This window comes from Mus musculus, chromosome 2 (genome assembly GCF_000001635.26).
Source record: "Mus musculus strain C57BL/6J chromosome 2, GRCm38.p6 C57BL/6J".
NCBI lineage: Eukaryota > Metazoa > Chordata > Mammalia > Rodentia > Muridae > Mus > Mus musculus.
In genome coordinates this window covers 136,793,385-136,805,152 of record NC_000068.7, presented here as the reverse complement: position 1 = coordinate 136,805,152, position 11,768 = coordinate 136,793,385, and the positions used below count along the sequence as shown (strand labels likewise).

The 11,768-nt window shown below is 41.0% G+C and overlaps 1 long non-coding RNA gene across 3 annotated transcripts; it reads left to right on the top strand.

Moving 5' to 3' along the window:
* The first annotated feature begins 80 nt into the window (after positions 1-80).
* Gm39943 lies at positions 81-11,736 on the top strand. Of its 3 annotated transcripts, none has more exons than XR_866770.2 (6): positions 81-207; positions 588-636; positions 1,016-1,162; positions 1,728-1,921; positions 9,434-9,469; positions 11,331-11,736. It is a non-coding gene; the product is annotated as a predicted gene, 39943 (long non-coding RNA). The 3 variants fall into 3 exon arrangements; XR_866768.2 differs by having other exon boundaries at positions 1,728-2,046; XR_866769.2 differs by lacking the exons at positions 81-207; positions 1,016-1,162 and having other exon boundaries at positions 422-636; positions 1,728-2,046.
* Positions 11,737-11,768: the final 32 nt, after the last annotated feature.

Genomic DNA, 11,768 nt, shown 5'->3' with positions numbered 1-11,768 from the left:
GCAACCCCATGTGAAGAACAACAGTATCAACTAACCAGACCCTTCAGAGCTCTTAGGGACTAAACCACCAACCAAAGAGCATACATGGGCTAGTCTGAGACCTCTGCTACATATGTAGCAGAGGACTGCCTTGTCTGGCCTCAGTGAGAGGAGATGCATTTGGTCCTGTGGCGGCTTGATGCCTCAGAGAAGGGGCATGCTAGACAGGTGAGGTGGGAGTGGATGGGTGGGTGGGGGAGCACCTTCTTTAGAGGCAAAGGGGAGGAGGGTTGAGGTAGAGGGTTTGTGGAGGGTGGACTGGGAAGTTGGACAACATTTCAAATGTAAATGAATAAAATAATTAATAAGAAAAATCAATTAATAAAAGATATATTTTTAAAATTTATGACTTCACTTACAGCTCGCTCCCTTGGAACACCCTCACTCCCTGCATTTCAGTGTCTTAGTTAGAGCTTCATGTATATTGAAGATCCAGGAAAAAACTCCCTAACAACGATCTAAAAACAGTTGCTCTTTTCCTTTAAATTTTTCTCTCCTTTTTTTCCTTTGTGTTATATCACTTTGTAATGCTGATTCTCAACCTTTAGAAAACAACAAAGTCACCTGAGGAAATTATACCAATCAAACAACAAGCAGGTAAGCACAGAGTTCTGGCTCCTGAGAGCTGCTGCTGTTTCAGATGCCTAAGTTCCCAGGCGATGCTAATGCTGTTGCTCTGGTGAGCATAGTTAAAACTACTTTTTAGTAACTTGGATTTTATTCTCTCTCCATTGTGAACTTCTCACATTAGAATGAAAGAAGTTTTCTTTAGTCTTTGTATGCCCTGAAGTTTCAGCAGACTATATATTTAGCAACTATTATTAAAATTGAATAGTGCAGAGGACCTAAGTGTTGCTTTTGATTTGGCACTGACCCTTTGGATTCTTGGTTTTCATTAACTATAAATAATATAGCTAAGTAAGACGCTGAGGGTGGGGCCAATTTTTCTAAGCTTTTGCTGTAATTCTTGGTCTAGGGATGTGAGCTTGTGGTATGTGCTTTGAGGAATGTACCAAAGACAATGATGTGAGCTGAATCCAGGGGAAGCAGTTGAAAGACTCCCCTAAAGGAACAAAATGACAAAGGTTCAACACTTGAGAAATTAAGTAAGAAAGTTGCCATGGTAAGATAACGAGAGATCTCAAATCTGTAATTGTACTTGGAGAGAGGCATGTTCGTGCTCTCCAGGAGTATTCTTGTTCCCTCTTACTCTCAATGCTTCAAAGGCAAGTCACTCTGATTTCAAGTCGTGCCTCTAATTGCTGTTATTATTATACTTAGAATGTTCTCAGAGCCAAAGTAGTTTGTAGGAAAGAAAATTAATTCCAGGTCTTTCTAGCGTGGAAATACAAGCATTTCAGAGCATCCTGATGAATTCATGCTTTCTGACTATATGACTGTAAGGTGTTCCCCTTCTATCTGTCTACTTACGAATCTGTTCAGTATATTTTCCTCTGATGTGTGAGACGGTATTTTGTATATGGAAACTGTTTTTTAGAGAATTTTTCTCAATTCATAAGAAAATTGAGAATAAATCAGCTAGACCAAATGGAACCTTTGCTCCTAGCTGTTGGTGGTTCATGTCATACTTCCCATAAAGAGAACACTGAAGAAATTAAGAAAGGGTTATGGAGATGATCACACGGAGAGGTATATGTCAAACATGTTTTTCCTTTTTTTATTTTAAGGAGGAATTCAGTTCTACCCAGATGGAACATTTGGGAACTCGCAGCTTGGCATTGCCACGTCCTATCGGCAAGAGTAGTGGTGCAGATGGTACCTTTCCATCTCTGTGATGCGCCAGCACAGGCAGGGCGTCCAGCTGTCTGCACCACCCCCACATCAGCTCCAAGATTACATAGAGGAAGAACACACCGCTTGAGTTAAGTGGGAGACCCTTAGGAAATTTTATTCCTTAAGGCTCAGACATTACTAACATTGTAAAGTTTCTTCTTGAAGGAAGCAGATGGGATTGCCTGACCATGACTTTTATCTGCTGTTTTTTGAGTAAGTAGTCTCAAGGCTTTCGGCACCGTCCTAGAGACAGGCCACAGTGATGGAAAGAAGCAGGCAACATCTGCAGACCTTCTGCTAAAGGCTCTGCTTGTTAAAACATCCTGTCCCTTGCTGTTTATCTTTTTAGAAATTATGGAGATGCTTATCCCTTGTCCCAAATGAGATTAAATTTTACATTGATATCATCAAGGGTCCAAAATTTATATCTTGGTACAGTAAAGAAATCTAAAACCTCAGAGTGAAAAGATTGCCCCTAAATCTGCTACAGTGGCTGAATGGTTTATACAGGATATTAATAGCCATTCTGCTTCTCTAAGAAATCCTATAGTACTCTGAAGGGAGTGCTCCCCAGGTTATGGTGTAATTAGTTACTTGGAAGTACCTATAATTGCATTTTAGGAGAATTAACATAGAATGAAATCATTTATTGTCTATCTCTTGCTGTCATAAAACTAATTTCATCACAACAAAACAAAACTAGCCAGAGAGCAGAGGATCTCATTTTGCATACCTCTAGACTCTAAGCCATTTGTACTGTCCAGCATTTAAATACTTATCAATTCTTGGCTTCCTTAACTGACAGTGATAGACACGTATTTGCAACATTCTTAACCATGTGGGTCCCTGCTGTATCTTGGTCCTGTCTCTGGCTGTCACTGAGAAGCTTTCAACCTTTGGAAAAGCCTGTCCTTTTGTCCTTTGGTCCATCTCATGTAGTTTACCATGTGATGTCAGCAGACAGTTCTACTGGAGACGAGGAAAGAATCTCGTTCATTGCCCCCGTGATGGATATGCCTGCTGTTGATATGAGCAAGATCCAGGCTTTCCTGTCTGAGAACAGGAGACACTTATAGCACTGCTGAGTCACATCCCATACATTTCTGGCTAACTCAAATAACTATACCTGGCTCCCAGGTCAACACTTAGCATTTTAATCCATGATCAATTGTTGAAGATCTCTCAGTTAAGCACTAGTTTTTCTATTTCTCCTATTTCTATTTCTATATTCTTATGTGGGCCCTTGAAAACAATATTTTTTAAACATTATTAGAGAAAAGAAGGAATCAATACCTCTACAACTTCTAAGCAAACAGTAGTAGGAACAGAATGCTTTAATTAAAGGGCTATAGACCCAATAGAACATCAAAAGGCTATAGACTTAGTTGACAGTCTATAGATATAAGCTTACCTTTAAGATTGCATAGCATTTCATTTTTTCATTTTTGGATTAATCATTCATAAAGTTAGTGTGAACTAGCCCTGGCGTTGTTTCCATTTTATTGATGAAGAAACAGAGGCTGAAGGAGATAAATGGTTTATTCAAGTTAGCAAGTGCTGGACTAGGTTTCAGAGTCTCTGCTGAGGCCTAACCTTGTACTCTTATAGCATGTAAACAAGTCAGAGCTGTGTGTGTGTGTGTGTGTGTGTGTGTGTGTGTGTGTGTTTTCATAAGTATATGAATGTTTGGTTCCTGTTGCAATTGCATTTTTTTTGCCTGTAATTTCATGTCAGCCAATCTACCTTTCAATGAGTTGTAGGAGATGATTTGTATGAATGTTCCTCAAATACTCATGTCCTAAGAATAATCCTAAGATCTTGTTAAAACTCAGGTTGCTGACCCCAGCCAAGACAGTCTCACTTAGTAAGTCTGGAGCACACATGGAATTTAGCATCTCTAGTTCTCAGAGGACAAGATGCTACCAGTCTGTGAAACATGCTTGGAGTATGTACAGTGCTTTGTAAACTCTAGAGCCCACATAAACTTAGAAACATGTGAGCTGTCAGCCTGTGTTGAAATTCTACTGAATGCTAGCAATAGTGAGATGCATTTTGGAAAGAAAAGCAACACCATGTGGGATATGGGCAAATAAATGCTGTGCTTAGTAGAGACATGAGACTTTTTGGTGTCTAATCACTAGAGAGGAGTCTTGTTGCTAAAATTCTCTTCCCCCCTACTAGTATACATAGAATTAACTTTCTCTTAGAACTCATAGATTCTGTGTTCAAGCATAAGCTTGCTGTCCTGTCTCTTAGCTAAGACTGTTCCAAGTGCTGTATGACCGGAAGTGGTCTTACGTCAGGTTCCCTACAGTAGAGTCTAAGATCTAAAGTAGGAACTGGTGCAAGGAGTTTCTGTAGGTAGTGTTCTCAGACATCTTAATAGGGAGGAAGGTTAGGGCAGGAACAGAACAAGCTATGGTCTTGGCCGTGGCTGTGCCAGATTCCATGGGGAGCTACAGATTATGAGTGGAACTAAGAATTCTTCTACTTGTTATCCTGATACCAGTCAGTCGTTAATGGCAGCAGTCTGCCTTGGGCCAGGACAGGGCATCATCTCCAGAGTGATGTGACTTTCTTAGCCCTGCCTACCATGAGGGCATTGTCAACTACAGGAGACTTCTGCTATGACATGCTTCTCATTTTTCACTTAATTTCTTAGTCTATGGGAAAAAGCAGCCTTATATCATCTTCTTCTTCTCCTTCTTTCCCATCTCCCTAAGACTGTCTTATACACAGTTTCTAGGTACTATGTATATGCTTGCTAGGCCCTTTAGGGCCTTAACCTTTCTTTTCAAAAACCCACAGCATTCTCATTTAGTGATCAAGTCTGACCTTGTGGATTCTTGGAGAGCCTTTGGCTCTCTCCCTCTGTAACTACATATCTATAGTTTACCTGTGACTATATAAGGAAAACTTCCATAAAAGATTTAGTGGTTTTCCTTAGTTTGGAGATCTCTACCCTACTTTATTTAAATATAGGATAATTCCCAGGAAAGAAACTCTGACCACCTCACTGTCACTTAAAACCTTTATGGATGCTTTCCTGAGCAAGTCCATTAAAAAAAAAAATCCTGAGCTATCTATAATGTCTTTCATGCCCTGATATCTGCTTACCTCACATCTCATATCTTCTTAAGCTTGGAGATACTGAAATGCCCACACCTTGGGACATTTTACGTACTAGGTCTCAGACAGAGGTGTAGAAGGGGCTGCTGAAGACACCAGATCTAATCACAGGAAAGTGTTACTGTCATAGGAAAAGAGGGTCTTTGAAGATGTGTCTACCAAACGATCTTCAGATAAAAAGATTATCTGGGATATTTTGTGGACTCTAAATGTGATCACATTGTGTGATCAGAAAAGTCTTCATAATTTAGAGACAGGGGGAATTTGATACACAGATAGATCATGTGAACAGGTAGGTAGGCTTAGAGTAATGTAGCCACAGCCATAGGATTCTAACAGCTTTCAAATGTCAGAAGAAGCTTAGAGGGGAACTTCCTTCAAGAATTTGGTTTTGCCAATACCTGGACTTCAGACTTCCAGGCTCTAGAACCAGAAAGAATGCATTTGTGTGACCTTAAGGCACCTGGTTAGTAATGCATCCCATAGTAGTAGGAAAATCACACAGTTGTGCTTTCTGGCACAGTTGCCCTGTTCCCAGGACTCCATCAAGATGACTCCTATGTCTGCAGCTTACATGGCACTTCTTACAGGAAGCTTCTCAGATTTCTTCTCCTTCCACTTCTAGGTTGCAGTTTAAGCAGAGAGCTGACATTTATCTTCCTTCAGTCCTCGGACAAAGTGCTCTGTTATTGGCAAAGATGTGTTTATTGTACATTCTTTTATATATGATCATTTTTAGATCAGTCTCTTTTTAAAATTTTAAGTCCCTGGGGACCTTCTTCATTTTTCAATTCCCTGGGTTTGCCACAGTGCCAGGTATAAATGGCCACTAAGAGAGTATTTCCTGCCCTGAAATGGACACTGATGCTGCTGACTGGTGACTAATGTGGCTCACAAGGCTTCAGGCCCCACGTCCCTGTGGGTGAGTCAGGTGAGTGCAGGCTTTCCTCTGCCCATCACTCTTTTGCTTTAGCTCTGCAGCTTCTGGAGGCCTGAGGCCTGGGGTGATCCCTTTGGCTTCTCATCTGCAGAACCAGTGTTTATTTCCACTCTGGCTCTTTTTATATTCTCCTCCTTTTTCGGATCTCCTTTTCCTGCCTCCCAAACAGCAGTGACTCACACCCTCCTCTCTTTTTTTCATTATTTTTAGGCATCACATGATCTTTCCCATTATTGCCTCTGGTCTAGACCATGGGTGGCTCACAGGCTGTTATTTCCTCAGGGCTAAACTTTAGAGTACAAACCAAGTGACATTTCAATATACTGGGGTCAATCTAGCCTTCTTCTCTTTTACTTGAGGAGGTGGCAGCTATGCATAGTATTTGAGGGATTTAATATCATCCAGCTAAAAGGATGATATTAAAGCATCCCCTGCCAGCTCTTCTCCTACAAATTCAATTCATAATTTCTGAACCAAGTAAACAATTAAATATTACATTATTCCTTAAAGCCTATCAGTTTCTTTCTTAGTCTTAAAGAAGGTAGATAATTGCTCTCTCTCTCTCTCTTTCTCTAACTCTAAGCAAAGGGATTTGAAGATGGGATAAAGATGATATCTCTTGTACTATGTTTGCTATTTAGAAGCAACTTTAATATTGTAATTATGAAATCTGAGTTTTAGGTAAGAGTTATATAGTTTATTCACAAAACGATGGAGTTACTTCCTGCTGCAAAGTGGATCGTAAATGTACTCCCAGAGCCTCTTTGTTTAAAGGACTCAGGATGACTCTCTTGAGAGGCAGTGGAAACTTAGGAGGAAGTTCTAGAAGAAAGATACTTGTGACCTGTTCTTGAAGCAAATATAGGAACCTTAGTATCTTCCTTTCTCTGTCTTTACAGTCGTGAGGTGAGTGGCTTCGTTCTAACTTATAAAAATGAAAATTTATTTCAAAAGAGAAAGCCTAAATTTAGAATGCTATCAAAACAGTTTCCCACTACAAAACAGCTGTCTAGAGAAATGTTTCCCTAGGATCAGCTTTGAAGATGTCCAGTTACTGCTGCAACTGTGGTCCAAGGAGGCCACATCTCAAGCTAGGAGCTGAAATGGACAGTTCTGTCCACACATTGTGGGTTTTTAGGTGTGTGAAATGCAAGAGTCCTGGGGTCATGTAGGCTTGCATCAAGATTCCAGAAAGAACACTGAGATCAGGAAATATGTGGTAGGGCTAGATTTTCTGCAACGTGGCTCTGACAGTCCACTGCATGAATCAGGGAACCCAAAGCTTGAAGGTAACAGAGATGCCAGGACTGTAGAACATCCTCCAGGAACAGCTGCAGCCATAGGATAGAAAGAGATCAAGAGAGAGAACACATTGCTATGGGTGACTAAGTTAAAGGGATAGAGCTGACTAAGGCCACTAAGTTATCTGATCCCATCACCTGCTCCAGATACTGGACATTGAGCTGCAAGACTTGATATTTGCCCTCCTGAGTTTGTTTGGCTTTGGTTGACTTTCCCTTGTTATGCCTGTGTCCCTCCTTTTGGAATGGGAATGTTTACTTTGTGCCATTACACATGGGAGGTATGGAACCTGAAAGCTTGATTTTATAGAAATTTACCATTTATAGGCTATCTGAGTTTCACAAGAGACTTTGGACTTTTAAGTAGTGTTGGGACTGTTATGGCTTCAGCTTCCCTAGAGATGGAATAAATACACCTTTTGTTGTTGTTGTTGTTGTTGCGAGGTAAACCTGAAACATTTGAAAACAGAAGTGGACTTCAATGATTTAGTGGTAATCTGAGTGTCAAGTTGATAGAGGTGGATCTGTAATTGCTAATTTTGATAATGAACTTGACGGAATTTATAATTATTTCGGAGACAAACCTCTAGATTTCCCTATGAGGGTGTTTGCTGAGAGGTTTAATCAAAGTTGGAAGACCCAGACTCATCCTGAATTTGGGTAGTATCATTCCATGCTATGTAACCAGCTGCCTCATTCACCTGCAGCCATAGCTACAGACACTGTTTCCTGCCATGATGGACTATACCCTCAAACTGTGGGCCTTCCCTCCCTCCCTCCCTCCTTCCCTCCTTTCTTCCTTCCCTCCCTCCCTCCCTCCTTCCTTTGTGCCCTCCTTCGTGCCCTCCCTCCTTTCCTTCCTTCCTTCCTTCCTTCCTTCCTTCCTTCCTTCCTTCCTTCCTTCCTTCCTTCCATTGTTTCTGTCAGGTATTTTTGCCACAGTATTGATGGAAAAACAAATTCAGGCCCTGCTCTGATCACCAACAGCCATTCATCAAGAAATTCTTCAATAGGAGTTTGTGCTTTTCTTGAAGAAAATCTTTGAAGGATTGAGGAAACATTGCAAGAGCTTCTCCTAGGAGTGGTGGGGCTGGATCAGGGAGGAATTGAGGAAGCTTGTCCCAAGTCTATGCTCTTCCCGACATGGCCAAGGATAAAGAAGCAAGCAGAGGAGAGATATTCAGAGGTGGTGCTGACAAGACTTGGAGCCTGATGTAATGAGGGGGTGGTATCTGGCTTTAGTCCCAAGGCTGAGAAGTTTACAAGGGGGTGGTGATGAACACTTCATTGTGGGTCTTGAAGACTTTCAAGTGCCAGTGGGTGATATGAAAGGATGTGTAGTGGGCAGACAGAGATGTAGTTTAGATTCAGAAGAGAAGCCTGTCACACATGCCTGGTTTTAGTATTCTTCTATCCATGAGGAGTATCTGAAATATTCTAAGTCTGGGTTTATTTATTTCTTCTTCTTTTTTTTATTAGATATTTTCTTCATTTACATTTCAAATGCTCTCGCCAAAGTCCCCTATACCCTCCCCCTGCCCTACTCCCCAACCCACCCACTCCTGCTTCCTGACCCTGGCATTTCCCTGTACGGGGGCATATGATCTTCGCAAGACCAAGGGCCTCGCCTCCCATTGATGGCTAACTAGGCCATCCTCTGCTACATAGAGACATCCTAAAAATTCCACCAGAGAACTCCTAAACCTGATAGTGAAGTAGCTGGATATAAAATTAGCTCAAACAAATCAGTGGCCTTTCTCTACACAAAGGATAAACAGGCTGAGAAAGAAACTAGGGAACCAACACCCTTCTCAATAGTCACAAATAACTCAAGCCTTCGTTTCTATGCATTGTGTGTGAGAAGCTTCCTGAATTTAGTCCGTTAGGGACACAGCAACAGCTAAACAGTGAATAAGCAAATGGACGGAACAGTCAGAGTGAAGACATCTTTACACAAGACAGTTAGGGGTTAAATGTCTCCAAGAAGCTACAGGAGCTGAGGGTTGAACAGTTTTTGTTTGTTCATTTTATACTAAAAAACTACAGAAGTTCCAAGGATTTCCTCAAAGGTCAGGAGGATTGAGAGACAGTGCATAGAGGGGACTTAGAAAATAAAAGATCAACAAGAAGTGGCAATAATTAGAAGTTTGACACCAACACACTTAGAAGAAAGAACTTGGCTTACATGATGTTTAATTACTTTTTCTTTTTCTTTTTTTTTTTTTTTCAGTGCTAGGAATCAAACCCAAAGCCTTAAGCATGGTGGGTAAGTATTAACCTATTGAGCTACACACCCAGCCCAGGTTCCACCTTTAGAGAAGAGTACCTGAATTTAGTTCCCAGGTAAAGCTCAGAAGTAGAATTATTCAGGGGCTCTTGGTCCTTCAGTCTGACTTGAACTGTGAGTAGGTAGGCAGTTCTCAGATGTTGTTAACTCACTTCAAGCTTGCAGAACCTTGCTGGTATTATGTGCTTGGGCTTCTCTTTCTGTCGTGGGGCTTCTCCAATGCCATAGGAAGGGAAAGATGCTTGGTAAGCTTTGGGCATATAAGCTTGGCAGTGTAGAGGAATTAGTATTCTTGGACAACCTTTTGTGCAAGGAAATTCGAGCTGACAAATAAATTTGCAAGTGTCTTATCAGTCACAGTGATCTGATCTCTGTAGCCTAGAAGGGTGACTTAGCACCAGTCCTTATCTTGCCCTTCATTGGTTTTTCTTCCTTAATTAACCCATTTACTCCCGGAATTACCTTCAAAGTAAACTACCTAACTCTATATCCAAGTCTCAGGCTCTGCTTTGATTAATTCCAAATTAAAATAAAAATACCTAGATGACCTTACATCTAAAGTGGTTTCATACACATCAATAACATGTACCTACTTTCCCAAACGCATATTCTGCTTCTCAGGTGTGTGTCCTATGACCTGAATCTTCAGCAATCATTAGACCAAAGGTGAATACTTGACAGAGCACAGCTACTGGGAACACAGGCTGCTCACTATCCTGTGCTGTAGCTTGCTGTGGATATATGATGAAGCTAATGAGATTTTTCTTTTCTTAGAAAATTTGGCTAGAACATGTCTTGAGCCTGAGAGCAGAGCCTGAGAAGCTGACATGAAAGAGGCAGGGTAGAGAAAGCAGTGGGTTCCTTGCAACCAGCATCTGAAGCAGAAAACACAGTATAAGCAAGGAGTGGGGCTACTGCATAGCCCATAATAAGCACAGGGAAGAGCAGAGCCTTTTTTCACCATAAGCCTCTGATTCCAAGTCCTCCTTGCCTGAGGACTTTTTGGTTTTATCCTGTTCTATAGCCACAGGAACCTCAGTAATCCAAGTGTGGTCAGAGAAAGATAGCTTATGGGGAGGAAGCATGTTAGATGCAACTTTTCACTCCTTACCTTCTACCCTTCTCTACCTTGTTCTGAGCCAGCTATGCCAGCTTTGGTAAACATTCTCACCTTCCTTTCCTCAACTTCTGGTGAGTTCATCAAAAAGGCCAGAGATCATCAGACGGAGGGAGAGAGACTATAGTATTTATTCCTTCTTCATCACCCTGATTTTCCTGTTATCTCTCTACTCAAGGCTGTGCCTCCAGCCTGGTCAAAGTGGTCTCTTCCATGAATTTGACTCTTTCCAGGTTCCAGTTCATGGGAGTTTCTCTCTACCTTGCTGCACAGGACGAGGGATGAGAAGGGGATCCCATGGTGGCTACTCGAGGGAACAACACCCTCCCCAACTCCTTAATCTGGTATACAGCTTCACTAGTAGTCCCTGCTGTCAAACACTCTTCATATTATGCAGCCATGACAAGAGGATAGTGGGGAGAGAGGTTTTGAAACTAGAGGAGTAGGAAATGGAAACACTTCCTATTTGATGATTTCAGACTGTGATGTTGTTTCACCCCATAACAAGTATTTTTCACTTTGAAATGGAACAGTATGAGGTGCCGCCCTTGCAGAATATCTCAGGGTTTTTGTTTGTGAGGATGAACCACCATGGACCAGAAAGGAAAGGAAAAGATGGAAGAGGATGGATGGGTCCTTTGTATTTGAAATGCCAAAGCCTGACGATGTTTGACCTTGTACTTTGTTATCATCTTTATAACTATGATTTTTATATTTTTATAGCTATGACATTTTAATCAAGCCTATGATTGAAGCATAACATACAGAAAGAATGGTGAGAAGATTCCATATCGAAAGGCTCAGCAAGCTGACACTCACTGAATACCTCCATGTAACCAGCATTTATGCCAATACCAGGATATTAGCAGTATCCTAGAAACTTCCCTCCAACTTGCTTTAGTCACTGACCATTCACCTCAAATGGAAACTACTGATTTGACTTCTAACAGTATGGATTTGTTTCTTCTGTTTTTGAAATTCATATACATGGGTTAATCAATGTGTTCTCCTGTATTTGTCTTTCTCCATTCTACATCATGCTAGTGATGATTATACATGCTACATCAGCCTGTCTTTAAAGTTTACTCGCTCTTATTGTTGTTTGTCTCCCATGTTTTTTAAATTTATTTAATAAAATATTTTATTAATAAAAGTTTTATT